At 45.2% G+C, this 25229-nt stretch overlaps 1 protein-coding gene across 8 annotated transcripts in view; it reads left to right on the top strand.

Annotated features, from left to right (window-relative positions):
- ZHX1 (zinc fingers and homeoboxes 1) overlaps positions 1–25229 on the top strand; it is a 194320-nt gene that overhangs the window by 77743 nt on the left and 91348 nt on the right. For all 8 annotated transcript variants that reach the window (XM_086966176.1, XM_086966177.1, XM_086966178.1 and 5 more), the window contains exon 3: positions 15250–15360. The gene's annotated coding sequence lies outside the window, so the exon portion shown is untranslated. The remainder of the gene's footprint in view (positions 1–15249; positions 15361–25229) is intronic.

The following is a 25229-nucleotide window of genomic DNA, read 5'->3' as shown; positions in this document are numbered from 1 at the left end:
GGCTGAGAGAAGTTTGCTGGGTGTGCGCCAAAGGATGGCAGCTTCTCCTGGGTAATAATACATTAAAGAAGGACTGTCCTGTATATGGACACCTGGGTCATGAAAATAAAGTAAGAGCAGCCCAGAGTATATAAAAGGAGATCCTGTCTAGTGGCTGCTTTTATGGAAAAGGGGCTGAAAGTAAGGAAGATAAATGGAAACCTGTTGATAAGTGGTGAAAGAGAATAAAAGGTTGTTATTAAGAATAACAAATACAAGAATCCCAAATGAAAGAAAAAAGGTGCTACAATGAATTGCCGCAATGTACACAATTGATGTGAAACGTTTGAAACCCCCTGGGGCCTACCCAGAAATGCACATAAATAAATTGCTTTTGTTTTGTTTTGTTCTCATATCCCAATCAAGCTGCTTACGCTGAGACAAGGCACATCCTTCCGACATATGTGGCATGTGCCATCGCTGGCTCTTTCTTTTTTGCTTCTCACTTTTGTGGATAGCAATATCCCCGTTTCAAGCAAAGACAGATATGAAATCAGTGGACAGTTGCGGTATTGTCTGCCAAACCAGAAAGGGCTTCCATCTCAGCTGAAGGGGACTTACATTCTACATCCAGTCTACTAATCTAGCTGACGGAGCACACCCATTCTGACGCTGTTTGAGCGCTTCATATGTAATGTATTTCTTGCAGATTTCCCTTCTAGCGAGTAGTATCAGGAAAAAGACTAATCACAACTGCACCTTATTTAAGTGGCGACCTGAAGATGTATCTACCGCAAATAAAATGAAGCACAGGCTTACCTTAATTTCGCAACCCACATTTCTTGAAGGATTTTACTTACATCCCTCCAAAAAGATCAGTTACGGGCACTCCACAAACATATGCTTTTTCTGTCTCTTCCTGCACTTATTGCATTTTTGCAGATTCATTGGGGGAAGAACAGGCTCTATTGAGGTAAACAAATAGTTATTTTTGGTTGGTGCATGTTTTACAATAGAGTATAGTAAATCTAAAGATGCTCTCCATAATTGCTCCTTTTCCAGTTCCGGATTTTTTTTTTCTCGATGTGAGTATGGGGGCTCTCATTTTTTCGTCTGCTTCGGTGATTGCCCTGTACCATATTGCTACCTATTTCTTGAGTTGGTACTGGGTCCTGTCCATTCAAGGAAGTCCTCTTGGACCGGATAATTCACTTCCGATAGGCGTTGAGATGTCCACCAAGAGTCAGGTTGTAGATATTTAAATTTTGAGACTCCTTTCTTCGCCAGATCAGAAAACTCCTGTCATGAAACCAGCTGATCACATTTCCAGAAGTCTCCCCAGGTAGAACAGTTCCCGTTCCTGAGGTGCAGACTGTTTATCCCTGAGCCCCTTAGGGGTTCCGGAGAACACTATAATGGTACTGTTTCTGTATAGTAGTGTATCCCAGGAGCTTTCCTAAAATAGACCCATACCTCTAAAGTAGTAGAGAGTAGCTTCAACCTTATGTGTTTGAAGAATTTCTGAATTTTAACAGAAATTTACCAGGACCAATGTGCTTCAGCATAGCATTTTACAGTTGGCCACTATAAGAGTTTACAGACAATGTCCAGTCCATTAGGTTAAGGGACAACATCTCTTTGCCAGCTCAAATTAAATTAGTCCATTCCTCCTGTCGGTTTAGCCTGGTTTTCATGATGTCCATCTTCAGAATCCATCTTAGTTCTTCTTTATTAAGCAATTGTTCTATGTTCCCTCCTCCTTTCAGGTAATCTGACAACACTGATCACTTGCCATTGCATATTAGTTTCTGTCTGGCCCTCGGTTAAGTAGTGTTCTACTAAAGAGGCAGTGGGGACCTTACAGCGGCTACAGCTACAGTGTTGACAGATTCGAATACATTTTTTGTGTGGTTGTCCAGTGTAAAGTTTGCCACATGGACATGTTATTAAATACTACACATTAGAAGTGTTGCAGATGTAAAAATGTTTAAGGGATACCACAACGTTATGTACAAAGATTTTGTATTCCACCAAAAAAGGCATACACTACAGCTGCCACATTTGAAATGCCTTATGGTTAGGGGTAGGTCCCAATTTTCCACCAGTGTTTTGGATGATTTAGCTGATGTCGAAGCGAAAAGAACAGTTGATGAACAAAATGCAGAAGTATGTCATACATTCGCCCCAGTACAGAGATCTTGGCTTAAATCCATCGTTTTTTTCCTCCCCATGCCATTCCAGTTTGAACCCAGCCACATGCAAATCAGTCTTGACCCTGTGCCCAATTGAAACAGTCCAGCCCGAACTACCAGGCCTGGTCCTCTCTGGACTGAAAACAAGCATCCTAGGACCGGTTTCGGGGTTTCACCACTCATCAGCCAGGATAGCATGTCTCCAGTGGCACGGAGAGCACTGGACTCGCGTCTGGGCATATCCGTCCCACTCGGGATGACAAATGGCACCTAAAAAAATAGGTCTTCTTGTATGGTAAGGAATCCCTTGGGTAACAAGGGTGGAAAATCTAATATTGCAATAATTTATTCCACTCTGTTGGTTTACGGTAGAGTGTTGTGTGTAATGTATTATTTTCTGCTCCATTATGTTCAGGAAAGGGAATTTATTTGTATCACTTGTTAGGCTAAAGGTCGGTCCATTGCTGTTTACAAAGGACAGCCCTCGATTTAACAAGGAAATGGCAGATAAGATGTGGAATGCTAAATTGAAAATGGGAATAACTTTGAGTCCGTTAATCCTGGGGTGGTCTCCGTTGTTAGTGCTTCCAGTGTGTCTGTGTCTCCCCTGGGGTATGGCGATATCGGATTCCTCCTTCATCGTCTCTATACTTGTTGTGGTTAACCTAGTCCTAAAAAGTAGCCCTGCCCTTTCTTATTGGTGGCCCCACTTTTACCCTCGCCTAGGTCTGAACGATAACTGGACACCTCTGAGGTTTCAGAAATGGATACAAATTTCTTCTGTTAAACCTCCCCAACATTTGGCCCCTTCTCATGTTTCCAATGCATCAGTATATGTTGTCTGTCTAATAATACTCCCAGCGGAACTGTGTGAGATTTCTCTATGGTCTTGCATGTAGGCCCTGTATTCACTATTGCTCTTTCAAAAGGTGCCTTTATAGCTTGTTCCTGAACAGGGTTTGTAAAGGCCTGATAGATACAAGAATATTGTTTCAGATCCTGGGTGCATAGATAGAGAAGGTCTGCCATATATTTTTTTTCTTTTTTTGCACATTATTGCCTCCTGTCTGATGGTTCCTGGTTGGATCTCAACACTAGTTGCAGAGTTCTGTACTCAGACAAGAATTTTTTTTACAATAAAAGTACACCATTTCATGTTGCAAGCAAATTCCCTCCTCATGCAGGCACATTCAAATTCCTAAAGAAGGTGGATAAACTCCAAAATAGTGTGGACCATGCCACAGGAAAACGTGTGTTAATTGGAGACCCTACCAGGGTTGCGGACCTACCTGGAGTGTGTTTAGTGGGACAGAGGTGAGTTCACTACTGGGGTCTCCTTAACAGAGGCCGAAAACAGCAAACTCCTTAGTTTCTCCACACCCTACCATTCATGTTCTCACCACCCCAAGTTATCGAACAAGAAAAAATGTTTACACTTTCAGCCAGGAGTCACTGTATATAGTTCAGCCTTGTCAGTTTCTGGGCTGGCATAACTGTGACTGGAGGTGCTCGGTTTTTTGTGGGGGTCATGGGAGCCTTATAAAGCAAGGAGAGCTGGACCTTAAATAAGCAATAAGACAAAGACTGTGCATTCCTTGCTTTTTATATTGTTGATCCAAATAGAAACTAAAATGTCAATTTGTTTGAGAGATTCACTTTTGCGATCAAATGTTCATGTTATACAAAACGTTTTATGAGGTTACGAACAGGACAATAGAAATGTGTGCATTTAAGATATTTTACAATATATGTCTTTGGTATTAGTCTTTTGAAGTTTGTCATGCTCAGAATGAGCGGATTATGACAATTAAATATTTTGTTGGTAATTATTTGTGCAAGGACCGAAAATGGGAGACCATCCTCAACGTGAGCGAACCAAAGCGAGAGAGGGGGGAAAAAGGGCAAAGTTTATTAGAGATACATTTGTTTCTTGAAAGCTTCCCATAAAAGGCCAATCATGGCTAATAATGCCCAGAAAGTGATGACACTGGCTCTATACAGCCCCTCCTCCAACAGCAGTCTGGTCACTGTTTGCCTTAAATCAGGACAAGGGCAGCGCGAGCCTCTGAGCACCTTTCAAGAGGGCTTTCCCAGGCCTGCGTACGGCTCCCATCACCGCATTTCTTGCACACGCAAAATGATGCAGGTCAGAGCAGCAAATGCTGTTACAGACGAGAGGGACTAGTAACATTCCCTTCTGTACTAGGGTGACCAACCGCCCGTTAATTTTTTACGGACAGTCCGTAATTTTGGCTGTCTGTCCGTTGTCCGTGAAGGATTCTTTAACGGACGCCATTTGTCCGTAATTTTAAGCGGGCACAGCTTGCACCCACCTCTTTTCTTCACTCCGATGCTGCACCAAAGCTCCTCAGATGCCCCGCAGCATTGGAGAGGCACAGCGGGATGGCAACCCTCACACCTCCAGCCCTTGATGAGCTGTTAAGAGGTGCTTGAAGGTGACAGAGGGAGGGGCTGCAGGTTCAGGAGCAGGGGGCATCCATTCTCATACAAACAACCCTGAATGCGTCTTGTATCTGCTATTTAGAGGGGGGCTCACACATTCCATTTTTACCCAGGGCCCCAAACATCCTAGACTCGGCCAGATTACACCCCTGATTACACCTGCTTCTCTTCACCGAGCTTAATTACTGTCACTAATTTGTAAGCAAACCTCGGTTCTTCAAACATGCAGTCTTTAATGTAATACAATAAAGAAATGGCACAATCGCACCAACACTGATTAACAAAGTATGGAGGACAATCAGTTCAATCAGTTCTCTTAGAGTATCCCCTGTAAGTACTGTACATCACAGTGGGGGGATGGCATTTTGGACAGAGAGCCTGTCTACTCGTTGTCTTGTGCAGGAGGGGGTGAGAAGCCCAAGATGATACTAGAATACTGCATGCCCACCCATGTAGATCACGTTCCCTCTCCTGTAGATCACGTTCCCTCTCCTGACCGGTTGGTCCCTCCTTGCTCCTCTCCCAGTACTGCTGCTGTCTTCCTGGGGATCTCCGCACTGCTGAATAACTTCACGGTATCGCCTGCATTCTGTAATTTAGCAGTATCGCCTGCATTTGAGCAATTTGCGCTGTTTTTAAAATCTCATAGCTCACAGCGCATGTGATTGTAGCGCCGCCCGCCCTGCATTACGTGTGATAGTAGCGTCGCCCGCCCTGCACAGCATTTAACTGTATTTGCCCACCTGGCAGCAACGTGCATTATTGTATTAATTTTCGCTGTCCCAAGTGACCTACTGCCCCTGCCTCGCCTCCCCTCTGACCTCCATCTTGTTTGCTGTTGTTGTTTTCCCTGCCCCTCCTCCCCGCTACCGCCTCCCAGCTGCTGACCCTCCCACGCTCCGCCCCCTCCACCATCCATTTATGGCCAATGCCTCCACGCGCAGCGTCCACGCGCTACGGACACGCCGAAGGTGCGCCAAAGGTAAGCCCGTCTACGCCCGTCCGCGCCTGGACCGCGCCCAGCGCCATACCCCCTGGCCCTCGCATTGCCCAGCCCTCCCGCATTACCTATGATGCCGCCACCCTCCTAGCCCTTGACCCCGGTCGCGCCCCCAACTGCGTCCAAGCCGCTCCTGGACACACCCATGGACCTTTCTCTTGCTACTCCTGCAAATTCAGCGGCACCGTCCACATCTCCGCCACGACCACATCACAGATCCCCGACCCCAACCACCTACAATGCATCCTTCTCAACACCCGATCAGTCCACAGGCACGCCATTGAACTATGGAATCTACTAGACACCATTTCTCCGGACATCGCCTTCCTTACGGAAACATGGATGAACGCTTCCTCCGCACCAGACATCACCATTGCCATCCCTGAAGACTATAAGATCACTCGCAAAGACCGTACCAGCCACACAGGAGGAGGGATCGCTATCGTCCATAAGAAATCAATCCGCATCTCAACCAGCTCTGACGCCAACCTCGCCAACTCCGAACACCTTCACTTCCAAATACACATCGACCCCAAGACCACACTCAGAGGAACCCTCCTCTACAGACCACCAGGACCCCGAGCTAAATTCAGTGAAGACATCACGGACTTCATCACTCCACACGCGCTCCCCTCCAAAGACTACATCCTTCTGGGAGACCTCAACTTTCACCTTGAAAAGATCAACGACCGCAACACCGCCACCCTCGTGGACAACCTCGCCAACCTCGGACTTAAACAACTAGTCACTTCCCCCACCCACATCGCAGGTCACACACTCGACCCAATCTTCACCTCCAGCAACCATGTCTCCTTCAGCCACACCACGGACCTCCTCTGGACTGACCACAGCTGCGTTCACTTCACCTACAACAAACCAAAACCCAACATCCACCTCCAACCTACCCTGCAAAGAAACTGGAACAAAATCACCACGGACCAAATCTCCGCATCGCTCCTTCGAAACTCCCCAGCCCTCTCTTCTAACGCCAACGAAGCCGCCGCCAACCTCACCCTATGGTTATCCAACACCGCCGACACCTTAGCACCACTGAAAAAACGTCAAAGCAAACCTGGCAGCAAGAAGGCCTCATGGTTCAACGATGATCTCAAGAAATCCAAGAAACTCTGCCGCTCCCTTGAAAAGGCCTGGAAAAAAGACCCAACCACCAGCACCAAGGACGCCTTCAAATGCGCCACCCGCACTCACCACCAATTGATCCGAAAAGCCAAGAAAACAGCCTTCAAGGATCGACTTGACAACAACGCCCACAACAGCAAGGAACTTTTCAACATCGTCAAGGAATTTTCCAATCCCTCGGCCAACTCCAACGACATCACCCCCTCTCAAATCCTCTGCGACTCCCTAGCCTCATTTTTCCACAACAAGATTGCAGACATCCACAACAGCTTTGACAACCAACCCGGAAACCAACCCACCCCACCATCTGCTGATCATCTACCCCCCGTGAACACCCTTAACAACTGGAACCCAATCTCCACTGAGGACACCATCCGCCTGATGAATTCCATCCACTCAGGATCCCCCACAGACCCATGCCCTCACCACATCTTCAACAAAGCAGACTCCGTCATAGCACCGCACCTCCGAGACGTCATCAACTGCTCCTTCAACTCCGCCACCTTCCCGGAAGACTGGAAACACGCTGAACTCACCGCCCTTCTGAAAAAACCAACAGCAGACCCCACCAAACTAAAAAATTACCGCCCCATCTCGCTTCTTCCATTCCCGGCCAAAGTCATCGAGAAAGCTGTCAACAACCAGCTCGCCGCCTTCCTCGAAGCCAACAAATCCCTCGACTCCTCTCAATCTGGCTTCCGAGCAAAACACAGCACTGAGACCGCCCTCATCGCAGCAACAGACGACATTCGAACTCTATTGGACAATGGAGACACAGTCGCCCTCATCCTCCTTGACCTCTCTGCAGCTTTCGACACAGTCTGCCACAGCACCCTTTTACAACGCCTCAATAACATCGGAATCCAAGGAAAAGCACTTGAATGGATCACCTCGTTCCTCACCGGAAGAACCCAGAGAGTCCGCCTTCCTCCATTCAAGTCCGAGGCCTCTGAAGTCATCTGCGGCGTACCACAAGGATCCTCGCTCAGTCCCACCCTCTTCAACGTATACATGAGCCCCCTCGCGGCCATCGCACGCCAACACAACCTCAACATCATCTCTTACGCGGACGACACTCAACTGATCCTTTCCCTCACCAATGACCCCAGCACCGCCAAAACTAACCTACACGAAGGAATGAAAGAAGTTGCCGAATGGATGAAACAAAGCCGTCTGAAACTGAACTCGGACAAAACAGAAGTCCTCATCTTAGGTACATCCCCCTCTGCATGGGACGACTCCTGGTGGCCAGAAGCCCTCGGAAAAGCACCCATCCCGACAGACCACGCACGGAACCTAGGTGTCATCCTGGATTCTTCACTCTCAATGAACAGACAAGTCAACGCCGTATCCTCTTCCTGCTTCAACATTCTTCGCATGCTCAGAAAAACATTTCGCTGGATCCTCTCCGAAACAAGGAAAACAGTCACCACGCTCTGGTCACGAGCCGACTGGACTACGGAAACACCCTCTACGCAGGTACCACCGCAAAACTCCAGAAGAAACTCCAACGAATCCAAAACGCCTCAGCCAGGCTCATATTAGACATCCCACGCAACGAACACATCTCTGGTCCCCTTAAAGACCTCCACTGGCTACCCGTCAATAAGAGGATCACTTTCCGTCTGCTTACCCACGCACACAAATCACTCTACGACATCGGACCAGATTGCCTCAACTCACGACTGTCCTTCTACATCCCCTCCCGCCAACTACGTTCTTCCAGCCAAGCCCTCGCCACTGTACCTCGCATCAACAAGACCACCATGGGAGGCAGATCCTTTTCATACCTGGCTGCTAAAACATGGAACTCACTCCCCGCTTACCTTCGCCTTACCCAGAACCACCTAGCATTCAGAAAGCAACTTAAAACATGGATATTTGACAAGTAATCCTCCTCCCCTTCCTAAGCGCCTTGAAACCCTATGGGTATGTAGTGCGCTATACAAATTTCATGACTTGACTTGACTGCTCCTGTCCCCCCATGTGGTGGCTCCAGTCCACCCCCTCACCCCCCCCCCCCCCCCGCCTGTGAAGGCTCCTGTCCCCCATTTTGTGGCTCCAGTCCACCCCCGCCTGTGATGGCTCTTGTCCCCCCCCTGTGGTGGATCCTGTCTCCGCCCTGGGTGGCTTCTGGCTCCTGTAGCGAGGGTGAAGTTCTTGATGGGCCTCTTCTCAAAAGGGCTCAGCTCAAAATTAATATGCAAAGGTGGGCGAGTAAGTAAGTGAAGGGATGTGTGAATGGCTGGATGAATTAGTGAAAGGGTGAATGGATGAATAAAAGATTGAATAAATGGATAATGAGAGAGGATAGATGGATTGATGAGTGAGGGGAAGGATGGAGAGAAAATGTAAATAGCTGTATGTATGGGTGGAAGGGTAGCTGGATGATTGATGAGGGGAAAGATGGATGAGGGGAAGGATGATGGATGAGGAGAAGGATGGATGGATGGATGGAGGGGAAGGATGGATGGATGGAGGGGAAGGATGGATGGAGGGGAAGGATGGATGGATGGAGGGGAAGGATGGATGGATGAGGGGCAGGATAAATGATTGGGATGGATGGATGGGTGGGTGAGGGGGAAGGATGGATGAAAGGAAGGATGGATGAGGGGAAGGATGGATGGATGGATGAGGGGTAGGATAAATGGATGGGATGGATGGGTGAGGGGAAGGATGATGGATGAGGAGAAGGATGGATGGATGAGGGGCAGGATGAATGGATGGGATGGATGGATGGGTGAGGGGAAGGATGGATGAAAGGAAGGATGGGTGAGGGGAAGGATGGATGGATGACGGGAAAGGATGGATGATGAGGGGAAGGATGGAAGGATGGATGATGAGGGGAAGGATGGATGGATGGATGATGAAGGGGTGGGTGAAAGGATGGATGATGAGGGAATGGATGGATGATGAGGGGGAGTGAAAGGATGGATGGATGGATGGATGATGAGGGGTGGGTGAAAGGATGGATGGATGGATGATGAGGGAATGGATGGATGATGAAGGGGAGTGAAAGGATGGATGGATGATGAGGGGAAGGGTGGATGGATGGATGATGAGGGGGTGGGTGAAAGGATGGGTGGATGGATGATGAGGGAATGGATGGATGATGAGGGGGAGTGAAAGGATGGATGGATGGATGGATGGATGATGAGGGGAAGGATGGATGGATGGATGGATGGATGATGAGGGGAAGGATGGATGGATGATGAGGGAAAAGGATGGATGGATGATGAGGGAAAAGGATGGATGGATGATGAGGGAAAAGGATGGATGGATGATGAGGGAAAAGGATGGATGGATGATGAGGGGAAGGATGGATGGATGATGAGGGGAAGGACAGATGGGTGGATGATGAGGGAAAAGGATGGATGGATGATGAGGGGAAGGATGGCTAGATGATGAGGGGAAGGATGGCTAGATGATGAGGGGAAGGATGGCTAGATGATGAGGGAAAAGGATGGATGGATGATGAGGGAAAAGGATGGATGGATGATGAGGGGAAGGATGGATGGATGATGAGGGGAAGGATGGATGGATGATGAGGGAAAAGGATGGATGGATGATGAGGGGAAGGACAGATGGATGGATGGATGATGGGTGGGTGAAAGGATGGATGGATGGAGAGTGGGTGAAAGGATGGATGGATGGATAAGTGGGTGGGTGAAAGGATGGATGGATGATGAGTGGGTGGGTGAAAGGATGGATGGATGAGTGGGTGGGTGGATGGTGGGTGGGTGAAAGGGTGGATGGTGGGTGGGTGAAAGGATGGATCAGTGGATTGGATGGTGGGTGGGTGAAAGGATGGATGAGTGGGTGGATGGTGGGTGGGTGGATGATGGGGGGTAGGTGGATGAGTGAAATGATGGATGGATTGATGGATTGATAAGTGCAAGGGTGAATGAATGGACATATGAGTGAAAGGGTGGGTGTAAGGATGGATGAGTGAATGAAAGGGAGGGTAGATGGACAAAAGGATGAATAGATGTGTGAAGGAGTGAAATGATAGTTGGATGAGTGTTAGGGGCAATGGATGGATTCATGAGTGGATGAGTAGATGGATGGGTGGGTGGGTGGATGGATGGATGAAAGGAAGGCTAAGTGAAAGGGTCGATGGAGAGGGAAAGGGAGGATGGATGGATGGATGACTAAGAGTGGATGGGTGGAAGGATTAGTAAGTGAAAGGATGGCTGGATTGGTGAAAGGGTAAATGGCTGAATGGATAAGTGAATGGATGGATAAGTGTACAGATGGATAGGGTGTATGGATGGATGGATAAGGGAGGATGAGTGAAAGGATGGATGAGGGGATGGATGAAGGGATGGATGAGTGAAATGATAGCTGGAAGGATACATGATGGATAGGTTTGCAAATGGTGGAATATGTATGGAAATGGCTGGGCTTACTTATATACTATTGCGCGACCTCTGATGTGTCTGTAAAACGTACCTATTGTCCTGAAGTTTTGTCCTGAATTTTGACCTCCTGTCCTGAATTTGTGTCCTGAATTTTGACCCTTTGTCCTGAATTTTTACACTCACCGTCCTGAATTTGCACCAATGCCAGTTGGTCACCCTATTCTGTACTCTCAATAAAGGATGCTCTGCTGCAATCTTGTGGAAAACATTCCAGGTTTTATGCTTTTACTGAAAACCTCCCATTTCTCTCCAGATGGTAATTCGCTATTTCTTGAAACCGAAAATTAGAAACCCTTGGTGCACGGCGCCCCTGGTTAGTTTTGAAAGCACACCGGGGTGCTGTGGCACACAGCTTGTGAACCACGCCCCTAAGCCTCAGTGCTTCATCCAGTTGTTAAACCCTGTGGCAGTCTTGTGTGTGTAGGGGCTAGTGTGTCTAGAGAGGTGCAATGATCCACATTTGATGCATATATGCAGGGCTTTAAGTGGGATAAAAAACTGGGGGGTCTCTCAAAAGGGCGTGGCCAGTGTAATTAGGGGCGTGGCTTTAAATCACTTACGCAAAAAATCTGTGCTTAGCATAGTGTGCCGCCCGACTTGTATTTTGCTGTTTCCGTCATTGCATCCAGATATTTGATACAAGTAACATCATACCTACAATAAGTAAGTAATATTGGCTTTGTCAATGGTTATTACTTGCAGAAGATATATAAGCTGCAACTATAACTTGTATATAATATTGACAAAGCTTCCAATTAAATCCTTGGTGACCCTACCACAATGTTGCTGCTCCTCAGTTTCAGAAAGAGAAGGGAAATCCAGAAAGAAAATGACTCTTAAAGTATTTCCCTTCCCCCACAACGCTCCCCTGGCATGACGTCATGCTGTAACTTCTCTGCTACTGAGAAGTGAGCAGTGTGAGCAGCGCACATCCATGTGCCTGGTGCTGTCTCGAAACGGGTCTCTATCAGGCTTTGTTTTGAGCCATGGCACTTTTTTTCCGGACTGCAGTGACAGCAAACAGCGGTCATTGCAGTCCGGGAAAAAAAACGAGCTGCCTGGGGCAGGGCTCAAAACAGAGCCCGATAGAGACCCGTTTCGAGGCACCCTGAAAAAAACTGCCGGTGCCCAGACCCCTTGAGACCCGGCCCACTTAAAGCCCTGCATATATGTTTAGAAATGCAGAGTCTTTCCCATCCAGTTGCCCCGCCAGTAAGAAACCTCGTCCCTCTCGATCTATCACCTCCACGTGAGGGCTGAAGGGGACACCCAGTCGTACGTTCAACAAAAAGTTGGGGAGGGTCTAAGGGCAGGTTTACCGACCAACCAGATATAAGCCCCGGACTCAATACACAACAACAAATAATATCTGGGGGTCAAAGAAAGGGTCAGTAAGTCTAGCAAGAAGGACCACTATACCAAATGCATGCAAAACAGTATCAGTGAGAAACAATAGTTAGTGACCGGTCAAGTCAAGACTCAAGAGTACATGGAGAAAAATGTATTGTTCCCATCAGAAGCCACACTGTACCGCCCTTGTTGTCATCATTTGGGATCTCCTTACCCAGGAGACAAGACGGCCAGTAAGTAATTACCGTGACCGAGATGTGATGTGAGGGCAGAGCAGAAGGGTATGATAGTGGCTAATGACAAAAGCAGTGTATGGTGATTGGAGTGAAAAGGTAAAGGGTAATAATAAAATTAGGTGAATTGGGTGGAAAAAGGAAAATTTATTAATATCCCCCAATCCCTAAGATTAAAAGGCAGGTGTGGGTGCAGGTTTTAAATAATAACCGCACTTAATGGTGGTCGACATGTTTCTGCATTTCACAAGAAAAGATTTTCTAATGCATTCTTCAGGACCTAAAAAGGTACACTACTGCTTTGTAAATATAAATAAGATGAAATAATAAAAAGATATCACCTGGACATCCAGGCGTACTCAACCGTATACCTTATGTGTAGGTTGAGAGGCTTCACCCCACCTGGCTGCAGCGCAGGTAAAAGGAGCACCGCTCTCTCCGTCGGTGTCTCCGGGCAGTCTTCAGTACTGAATTAATATCCCCCAATCCCTAAGATTAAAAGGCAGGTGTGGGTGCAGGTTTTAAATAATAACCGCACTTAATGGTGGTCGACATGTTTCTGCATTTCACAAGAAAAGATTTTCTAATGCATTCTTCAGGACCTAAAAAGGTACACTACTGCTTTGTAAATATAAATAAGATGAAATAATAAAAAGATATCACCTGGACATCCAGGCGTACTCAACCGTATACCTTATGTGTAGGTTGAGAGGCTTCACCCCACCTGGCTGCAGCGCAGGTAAAAGGAGCACCGCTCTCTCCGTCGGTGTCTCCGGGCAGTCTTACTGCCCGGAGACACCGACGGAGAGAGCGGTGCTCCTTTTACCTGCGCTGCAGCCAGGTGGGGTGAAGCCTCTCAACCTACACATAAGGTATACGGTTGAGTACGCCTGGATGTCCAGGTGATATCTTTTTATTATTTCATCTTATTTATATTTACAAAGCAGTAGTGTACCTTTTTAGGTCCTGAAGAATGCATTACAAAATCTTTTCTTGTGAAATGCAGAAACATGTCGACCACCATTAAGTGCGGTTATTATTTAAAACCTGCACCCACACCTGCCTTTTAATGTTAGGGATTGGGGGATATTAATAAATTTTCCTTTTTCCACCCAATTCACCTAATTTTATTATTACCCTTCACCTTTTCACTCCAATCACCATACACTGCTTTTGTCATTAGCCACTATCATACCCTTCTGCTCTGCCCTCACATCACATCTCGGTCACGGTAATTACTTACTGGCCGTCTTGTCTCCTGGGTAAGGAGATCCCAAATGATGACAACAAGGGCGGTACAGTGTGGCTTCTGATGGGAACAATACATTTTTCTCCATGTACTCTTGAGTCTTGACTTGACCGGTCACTAACTATTGTTTCTCACTGATACTGTTTTGCATGCATTTGGTATAGTGGTCCTTCTTGCTAGACTTACTGACCCTTTCTTTGACCCCCAGATATTATTTGTTGTTGTGACACCCAGTCGTAGTCAAATGAGCACGCCCCTCGCGTGTGCTCAATATGTGGGGCAATACACCTTGCCTCTCCATCGTTTAAGTGTTGACTGTGCCTTAGATAGGAGGGTCTTCTGCAGGAAGGCCACCTGTACCTTCCAACGCTTAATACATGTCTGTGCATTGTATCTTTTACTAGGGGGAATTAAATCCCTGCACATTCCATGTTTTGACTTTTATAGACAACATCATGTACAATATGTTCCTCCTCAGAATTTGTACTGTAAACTGTAATATAGTTAACTCTGTTTCACTGTTGCCCTATAGCATCCCCAAAGAACGCCTTCTCCCAGGGCTGAGAAGCTGAGACTCTATGTGCAAACAAGTAATAGATGTCTTTCTGGTGCAACAAGCGTGATCCCCATCACTGCACGATGCAGGTGGGGACCCATCTCTGTATGCAGAGGGGGTCAGGACCAAGTTCAACCAGAGACCAGCCTTACAATCCTGATAGTCCAAGTACTCTGGAGTGTAGGCCTGCGCAGCCCTGCCCCCTCCCTGTAACACTCCTATACCTGACATCTTCACAGTTACAGGGTGTGCTCCAGCCTCCAACCCTAGAGGTCATCAGTCAGGCGATGCTTCCGAGCCAGGCTCTGCTGCTGGAGTCCATCTGAGGACCCCGACCCGCTGGCCCTCCCCTCAGAATCTGAGCCATGCTCTGGTGTCAGCAGATCAGAGGTTTTAGTGATAATGAAATACTTCAGGTATCGCCTGCTCCCTGGCCCAAGCTGCCAGATCCTCTGAGGGGAGGATTTCAGGCATATCGTCATAATGGTGCCAATTGATCAATCAATTAATGGAACTAGCTTGTACCTGCAGTAGTACATGAAGCATCTTGGGCTTTGGCCAACACTTTATACATGTGGGCTTTGTACCTCGTAGGTGACTGATGTATCTTAAAGTAGAGAAATTATTCATGCTCAGTTGGATGCAATATTGAATTCTGTTTTTCAGTTAACCCAGTCATTGCAAAGGAGCCCACCAAAAGCGCCAAGCAGTTCTTCAGTGACCACCGCTCTCAAATGGAAACATTGCATCAGCAGACACCTCAGTCTCTCCTGCACAGTAAGCTCTCTAAGATGGCTTTGCTATTCAATGTGCCAGTATTTTTGAGCCACCAGCTTAGTTCTGTCTCTCAGATGTTGTAAATGTACCAATAAAGTATCTTAGAATTTGTATTGACCCATCCAGAAGGAGTTATAAAATGTAAGGTTTATTTAAGATCAATTTTGAATGTTCTAATTATTTTGGTCTATTCACATTTTTGCTGATTTTTATAAAGGGCCAAAATACTGTATACATGATGGTTATGTTTGTATTAGTGTTGAGAATTTACAGGATGTTGTGAACAGTGGAGTACCAAAGGCCCTGCAGCCACTGCGAAAGTGCCCGGGGGGGGGGGGGGGGGGGGGGCGGGCTCTTTGTGGTTTGCAGGGGGGGGCTCAAGTTTCATTATCCTAGTGGTTATGAAACACTAACAATGCTATTTATTAAAAAAGGAAGTAGCTTAATTGAAAATAAGAAATGTATTTACCAATGGAAATGTAATATAAATATAATAAAGTTGAATTTGGAAAATCTTTTTTTTTTTAAATTTCTGTAAACGATGTGCAAACCCTATGAACTCTGTGTTACTGCCACCGGCTTGTCAATCTTAAAAATATCAAGGTACAGAGGACAGTCCAATTTTTAGGAAGGTAAAGTCTCATACCTTCTTAGTCCAAACGAAATATTAAATTATCCTATGAATGAGTGGGAGATAAAGAAGTGTAAGAGCTTTTTTTAGGTCTTCCCTTACCAACTGGTGGATTTGAAGACTTATGAGCAGAACGTCCACACTTGGCACACTCCCTTGTTTTGAGTCCTCTAACAAAATACCCTGTGTGTAACTATGAAAGTCCTTGAATCTTTCCATGATGTTGATCCTTTCCATGATTATGATCCTTTCCATGATTATGATAATTCTCCAGTTTATGATAACCATTGATCTTTTCGCACACAAAGGAAACTATGCTTCCTCTTTCTAACCACCTAATGTGGGTTTGGGGGCGAATGGTATAGATCAGCAGATGGTGCTATTGTTCATGAAGTCTCTAGTTTCCGAATGGAGTAAGAAACACTGACCAAAATGGAAGATATCTGCTCCTGGCACCCTGTTTGAACATCTGGGAGCTACAAGAGCAATGTCGCCTGCAAATCAGCCCTGACCTCTGTGAAATATTTTGGAAACCTTCGGCAACAGCCTTTTTTTTCGATCATTGATCCTAATTTACCGAGCCTTTTTACCACCTGTGTGTGAACCAGTGTTTGCCAATTTAGCTCCTTCTGCCAATTTGAGGCATTGTTCAAACTGACCAAGTTTACTAACTTATTCTGACAGTATTACCAGGACCTGTCAGTTCTTAGGATCTCTGGCATACTTAAATAAAAGTGAGCCTCCTGGGGGCTGACCTCATTGTTGAACTGATGGGGTGTCTGGTTTACTCCCCTCTGTTCCACATGTCCTGCTCCATCATCTTCCTGAACCCATGTTTCACTTACATCATTTGCGTGATGCTATTGAGATGGCTTGTCTTGCCCAGCGCTTTTGCATTCCTATTGGTTTTTCAGATCAGAATCGAATACTTGTATCCTGATTCAGACAATCTTCTGGCGCGTCATTCCCTGGTCTAGTTTCCAATTAAATAAAGCTAATAGCGTTTTTTATTTTTTCATAATATCGGAAGGTCATTACAATAGTGTTGATTAAGGCTCTTCTTATAATGTGCTTACGCTGTTAATAGAACTTTGTGTTCTAGATCTCCTTAATAGAAATAGCTTCATGAGTGCATGAATTGGTCATGGAAAAAAATAACACATGGGTGGAGTGAAGTTCTTAAATGTATTTCGTTTTTCCAAGCACGAATGCATTGACATTCATGCCATGTGACATTTGATGCCATCAATATGAGCTCACATAGTGAAGGATACAAAGCCATATAATATCCACTCGGTTCCCCGAAGTGCACTTTTGGTCCAATTGGTATTAAGTAATACTTGCAAAGAATTACTTTCAGTGCTGTATAAATTGTTTGAAGTTCAGATACCTGGGCAACATGGTTCCTATTCGGCTTGGCAGGCATGCCACCCTGGAGCCAACTTCCTTGTTACTTCACAATTCAGCTTGTCAAAATGGACACTCAAAATAGATGTACAGCTTGTCATTTTAGATAGTAAAATGTTCCCTTGCTCAGCCTTATGGGACAGGATTTCTTATAGGTTTTTCAGGGATTCTTCTTCTTATGAAATGGTAATTAGCAGACTAGGCGACAGTAAAAGCAGACTTGCCATCAGAACATTTCATTGATAAAAAATGCTCCAATATTGGTTTTAGGAGAACACTAACTGTACTATTCAAGTTCAGGGCTCTCGCACAACCATACCTGCTATTTTCCAGATCTCCCGGAAGTCCTCTTATCTTGTCCATTATTAGTGAACCAGGTACATAACGTTTAGTCTGAAATGGGTTAAAGGATATGAAAAAGCAGGTATCAAAGTACAGTGATAGTCTCAAATACTGGCTGAAACATCCCTGTTTAAATCATGTCAACTTAGTGATTACTCATCCGTTGGCTAGGTAGCATGTAAGATTAAGGCTAAAGCCTTGTAATTGACATTTAATAAATAATTTAAAGAGCTCAGTAACTTGGTAAAAGATGAAAACCTGTTTAACCAGTTCTCTTTTAAAGATATCTTCATTAAAATTCTTAAACACTTGATATCTGTCCAATAACAAAAACAAATCAAAACATCTATCGGCAGCTTTTTCATTTTTTATCTTTTAAAACAAACCCATCTACAAAAAAAAAATTGGAAAACTTATTGCAGGATTGAAAGCACATGAAGTAAAATTTCGTGTTGAGGCCTTTTTATTTTTCTTCTTTTAAAGGAGTTACAAAAGAACGCTTGTAGAACCAATAATATAGTTTTAAACCTGGGGATTTGGGAATTGCACAGCCGCAGAATGCATCGCAGTACACCCCAAGTCTATTTTGACCATCTACTGATGGACGCAGGCAACAGGAATCTAATCTCTAATACTTGTGAGATCAGCAAATTGATTGTTATTGCATTAGGCGGCAAACACATGTTTACAGTTCTTGGGAGTGTCAGAAGTGCAGCAGTAAATGGTATATAAAAGCACGTTATTTATTAAATGCAATGTCCACGAGGGGACATGGTGTCACAGGTAAGGTTTTTTTCCACCCTTAGTTGGGATCTTCAATAATATTCATTAACATGGCAGGTCCATCCCTTCACAGATGAGGTGGGAGAGCATAACAAACGAATCAGAAGAAATACATGAAGAAATAGACTAAGGTGTCATAAGCACACTTAAATTAATCTATTCACCTCAACACTGTGGTGCTTCGGAACATCTTTATAGTGTAAAACGAGAATTCATATCTCACTGTGCTGCAACACGATTGTTCTCTGGAGGAGCTCAGTTTCTGATGAATACTTCCAGTGGAGTCCTCGCCTTAGAAATATCCCCCCCGGTGCCAGCCAAGATCTGAAAACCTTTTCCCAGGAAATAGTTTTCCAGCGTTTCCAGGTGGCACAATGCTGCCTAGTCTGACACTGCCTTCCCTAGAGGTGACAACATTAAACTGTACACAGCACCACCTGGCACACTGTTAGTCAGTTCCTGTGTTTTGCACCTCATCGATGAGGGCCCAAAGCTCTTTTTGGGGCTTCACTAGTTAAACTCTTTAGATTTTCAACAGCCAGTAGATCAGATGTCTCCTCTTAAGATTTCAGTGCTTAAACCTGTTTCAGATTATGTATGAAGATGATGTTGATCCCACATGACGTCTGCATGTGGTGTCTTCAATCCGAACAAAGATACAAGGCATGCGACTCCTGTTCCTTAATGCACCCTAAAGCCCTCAAAGTAAAGGATGAAAATCTAATTTTGACCCAGCAGGGATATGCCAAAGCGTTCCGCTTATCTTTCAGTTAAGTCTCCCAACTCGAAACAGCTTCTTACCCAGACCTACAAAGAAAGGAGTAATTTTCTTCTTCCGCTCGGAAATTATCCCGCTTCCAGAATGTTTTGGGTCTCAATACAGTTGCCTCATGCCTTGTTAATGGAACAGATTTCAACATAAAAAAAAATTTAAACAGAATGTCTGACTTAATTTGCTAATTGTGTGCTAATCAAAACTATCCAGCTAGCCATGCAGAATCTTTTCATGGTGGTTCCATTACCTTCTGGGCCACTCGCCAAGGGCTAATCTGACCCTGCAAGTTTGACGACTCCACCGTTGAATTCTCCTGACAAGTGTAATTTTAGGCCATGTACTCTGTGCCTCCAAAGAAGTGGGTGTCCTTCACAATTACATTCCAAGTGTGCTCCGTGCCACGTACAATGCCGGTACTGACCTTGAAGACATTCATGGTGCTGCCATCAACACAGTTGGAAATCAACTAACCTTATTCTAGTTGGAGAAAAGATGGTAAAGGACGATTTTCATGATGAGTCCAGAGATTTGCCCAGTTAAAAAAATATATATATATCTAATGCTCTTGTCCTAGCTGATGAAGGCTATGGGCTTATAGAGGACAGGGACAACGAAGGCTGATAACTCTCCTGTTGCACACTGACATGGGACTGTACCTGCATTTACCAAGTTAAAGTGCTTTGAATTCTTTTTCATTTGGGGATAACCCTTAATCCTATTCGTTCACTTCAGTGGTGTGAAAAGCAGCATTCGGATTGGAGTGGCTTTGCCCTCCCTGGGCATCAAATGTAACGTTTTGTCAAATCTTGTTACCTCCTTTGTGGTTTTAGAAATTTTGTTATCTGATGCTGGCTGTCTAGGAGAAACTGTTCTCTGGTCCGGTAGCCCATAGACAAATAGCCAAACACATGCCTGCTCTATGTAATCTAGAGTTCGTAGTCAGAACCTTCACAGAAAAGTCTATTGCTTTTAGCACATCTCCTCCTGGCCAAAAGTCTAAGACTAGACTTAATGGGCCGTAAGGTTAATTTCTTTTTACAGTTGTGCGCTCCACTGGGCTAATGCTATTACCTTTTGTGCTGGTGCCCTCAGTAAATTGTCAAACTGACCGGCATTAGTCTCCTTGACCGCATGCAGAAAACATTTTCATTTCTGGCCACTGATGGGTTTGATGCTTCCAAATATTATGTAACCGTGGTTGTGCAGGCACTGTGCCTTGGCTGTCCTGCTTGGATGCATTCCATCAGCAGTTCTGAAGATGTCCAAGTCAGGCTGAGTACAAGCCCTTTGATGACCGCTTTTCAGTGAGTTGGTTGACTTCTCCTTGGTTAACTTCAAGTTCAGCAAAGCTACAACTCACTTGCTGGGCTTAGCTACCCTAGTGACATTATTCCAACAACTGTACAAGAAATGGCTTAGCTATTCCAGGGACAATATACAGAGAAGCGACCACCTTTGCAACTGATCCAGATGCCCGAACATGTAACGCTTCTTTTGGGACAGGATGGATCTAGAGGACACCATCATCAGCCGCAAATCCAGTCCTTGCAATCCTCTGTTGGCTCTGCTTCCTCAACCTCTCTCTCATCCTCCTCCTCTTATGTCATGAGTGACCTGAGGGGGGGAAGGTCTCACATTTTCTTGCAGTCGGGAGACTATTGCAATGCATCGGTGGGTCATCTAGCTAATCCACAAAAGCTACCCTGTTCCCATTCTGTCCTCCCCTCTGGACTGCCCACTTTACACCAGAGCATACTGCCTGGCACGTGCCTATGTTTCGAGTTTGGAGTTTGTTCCCTGCTTCACTACGGGCCGTCCAGGTTGTGCCTCTGGCAAATGGGCAGAGGATCCTCCTCTTAGTAGATGCCGAGACGTCCAAAACCATCCTGGACTTTCACCACTTGAACCTGCTCATTTGACATGACAAGTTCAAGATGTTGTTCCTCTGCCATGTCCTTCTGAACCTCCATGTGATGCGACCTCCAGGATACCCATTTTCCACTTCTAATCCTGCTTGTCAACAGATGTTCCTTGAAGTTGACCATGAGGTTCCAACAATATCAGATCACAGTCCTGCCATTTGGGCACCATCCGTTTTTCTAAAAGGGCTGGCAGTTGTGGCAAATTCAAAGTGGAGTCAGTGTATTTTTGTACTTAGATGACTGACTCATGAATGTGAGAGCTCTGCCACTGGATCAGGAACATCTTCAATACACTATGATCCTCCTTCACGACTTGGGTTTGATGGTCAGTGCCCAGACGTCTCATCTTACACCTGCGCGGAGGCGGACCTTCATAGAGCCAGGATTGGACAAAAACCACATGAGAGCGTTTCTGCCTTCTCAGAAAATTGCAGTTATTTGGGTAATGATTTCATGGTTTCCGACATTGACCCTGGTTCTTCAATCCTAGCCTGATGGGTCGGTTAGCCTTGGGCATCATGTTTCTGCTGCATGCCAGATGGTGAAGGAGAGCCCTTCAGTGGTTCCTGATGAAGTGGTGGCTTCAAAACAAGGGAAGCCTATGGCTCGGGTGCAGATCTTAGTCCATCCAGATCTGCAGTTGTGGATGTTTTCATCCAGTTGGTTGTTGGGTCGTTCCTTCAGTCCTCCGGAGGCGCAGGCCACCGTGGTAAACACCTCCTCATCTACATGACTTGATAGCGTAGTGTCTTTGGTCCATGTCAGAGCGCCCCATGTTCTGGGACCGTGGGCGGTCCATCTTACTATGAAGGCTTTTCTCCCTTACATCTCAGGGAGCAATATTCAAGTCCTATCCGACAGTACCACCACCATCAACAGTGTGATGGGGTAGAGGAACCTATGCTGGGACGAAAGTAGATCGTGGGAGAAAAACGAGCAATGTTTTTTCTTTCTTCCTAGGGGTTGAACACCATTTAGGCTCCCTCCGTGCGAGAGTGGATGCTGAGTTTCCTCTTCATAGAGACCATGTGTATGAATTTCATCTCAAAATGATGGAACTGATCGCATCCAGATCCATGCGTCTTTGCAAGGGTCTTTTTGCCACTACCCAGAACAACAGATATCCTCCATTTTGTCCTGCCCTTCCCTATGAATAGTTTCTTCTGGCAGATAGGGAAATATCATGCATGATTGATCTCGATTGGACCAGGTTGGGCGAGGATGAGATGATACGCCCATTGGTTTGGACTGAGCATCCAACCCTCCCTTACTCTACTACATCTTTCCTTTCTCCTCTCTGTGACTAACTTTCCCTGCTGCCGGCTTAATGCCCACTCCTGACACACCACACTCCTTTTTTACTTTTAATGTTGAGCTCCCCTCTTCCTTTGTCCTCTCTTCATCCTGTGATTGTATATTATACATGCTGTGTATTTTTGACAACTGCTTTAGTAATCACTTTTCAAAATGTGTTTAATATTTGCGTTTTGTTGTCAAATTTTTGAAGAGGTAATTACTGACATGTTAACTTGCATGTTAACTTTACTACGAATCACTTTCAACGACCTACATTTACCACACATTTTTGCATTGCATGTTCGTTGATCTACCTCCGACCATGCCAGCTCAAGACCACAACTATACACAAAATCTTATATTTGGACAACCTGTGGAGTAACTGGTTTAGCAGCCTATATAATAAGAAATACCATACCGGGCCCTGCAGAGCTACCAGCTTACGGAAAACCATAAAGCTGCACGTCTGTCTTGCACACTTCATAATCTACCACAACAATGCGAAGTACTGCGTCCCATAACTCGCTAACCCCACCTTGGTGGTCCTCAATCATGAGTCATGACTTGGAAACATTTCAAACATAGGATCAAAACTTAGACCACATCCTTCTAGCCACATACCCTACAAGGTTTAGCCTACTACATGTAGGCAAGAGCCTGCAGTACAATACACTGCATGCATTTACATCGCATGCATTTCATATAAATACTCATTAATTATTAATTACCTTGAGAAACAGTAGATGGCAGAGTGTGATTAAAATAACATCAGTTCAATGCTAAGCTAACTGTGTGTACAGATGTTCGCAAAATTTAGTGTTTGTCTAATGTGATGCTTCTAAAAAAATGTTTGTTCATTAAAAAAATTAAAATAAGTTAAAGGCTTACAATTAATTACATTTCGATCTAAGCATAAATCTATTAGGAGAATAAAATTATTTTAAACTAAATTTAAAATTATTTTCAGAATTGCTGAACTCGTTAACTATTTTGGAGAAAAGGGTTCAACGAATTAAGTTTTAAAGTTAATTTAAATTTAAAAAAGTAAAAAGGAGTATCATTTTGACATTGTCCAAAGCAATCTTGAATTAAGTATACTTTTTACAATGCTACTCTACAATTATTTCTTAATAAGCATAAAACATTATAAAAATATAGTCCGTTTTACAAATAAAAAAATGCAATGTACACAAGTGAGTGCTACGCAAACAAATGATGGAAGGAATGCTGAATAAATCATACATTCACCCTCAGTCAAGAGATCTGGGTTAAATCCATCGTTCTTTTGCTCACCATGCCACCCCAGTATAGACCCAGCCATATGCAAATCAATCTTGACCCTGTGCCTCATGGGAACAGTCCAGACCGAACTGCCATGCGGGGACCTCAATGGACCGGAAACGAGCATCCTGGGACTGGTTTCTGGATATTACCCTTCATTAGCCTGGCTAGCTTGAATCCAGTGGCACAGTGAGCAAGGGACCCACGTCTGGGCATACCCATTCCACTTAGGGTGAAAAGTGCTACGCAAACAGATGATGGTTTTCAGAAACCGGTCCCAAGGTGCCTATTTCCGGTTCAGGGAAGACCTGGCTTGGCAGTAAGGGCTGGACTGTTCCCATGAGGCACAGGGTCAAGACTGATTTGCATATAGCTGTGTCTGAACTGAGGTGGCAAAATGAGCTAAAGAATGATGGATTCAACCCAGATGTGTGACTGGGGGTGGGTGTCAGAAAAGTTTCAGCGCTCCATCCATCATCTCCTTGTGTTTGCTTTGTTCGCCCTAAGTTGGCAGGGTATGCCCAGACGTGGGTCCCATGCTCACTTTGCCACTGGATTGAAGCTAGCCTGGCTGATGAAGGGTGTTACCCAGAAACCGGTCCCAGGATGCTTGTTTCCGGTTCAGGGAAGACCTGGCTTGGCAGTTCGGGCTGAACTGTTCCCATGAGGTACAGGGTCAAGACTGATTTGCATATAGCTGGGTCTGAACTCTGGTGGAGAAGTGAGCTAAAGAATGACTATGGATTCAACCCAGATCTGTCACTGGGGGTGAGTGTCTGAAAAGTTTCAGCGCTCCATCCATCCATCATCTCCTTGTATTTGCTATGTACACAAGTGAGGCAGTGTTGTAAACGTTGACTTAAGTTACCTTGAAATGCGTTGTCAGTTTATAGGTTTTAAAAAATGTATTGTGAAGAAATGACTGATATTCATAAACACCAACTCCGTAATTGTTCTCTGTAAAGCACACAAAAACCTCTGAGGTAGAATAAATAACTCTTTAACTCCTTTACAAGATCATTTAAAATAGATGAGTTCAATTTAATAGCCATGCATGTGGTACGCATATGTATGAGGTAAGGGCGAGCGCACAAGCAAAGGCCTGATGGAGCACCATCTGAAAGCTTTTAGAGTTTGGGAGGTGGGGGTGAGGGGACTACGTTATGCCAGACCAGTGTATTGGAAAGGACTTATATCAGAGTCCTGCATGCTGGTACTGTCCTAGGAGTTGGATAGAAGCAAGGCCAGCTGTAAGAACAGTGGTATAAATGTCCAGTCAGTTGCACATGACCCAGTACTGGTAGTTAGTGCTAGCTTTAGAATAGAGGCGATAACATTCACTTCCTATAGTAGATCAGTTGTCCTGGTTCCAGGTTGGGGTGTTTCTCATTAATAGTTTCAGGATGATTTATTGCATACATCAAGGCTTATC

This window comes from Lissotriton vulgaris, chromosome 4_1 (assembly GCF_964263255.1).
Source record: "Lissotriton vulgaris chromosome 4_1, aLisVul1.2, whole genome shotgun sequence".
NCBI lineage: Eukaryota > Metazoa > Chordata > Amphibia > Caudata > Salamandridae > Lissotriton > Lissotriton vulgaris.
Note: the sequence above shows the minus strand (reverse complement) of the source record. Positions and strands in the feature narration are given on the sequence as shown.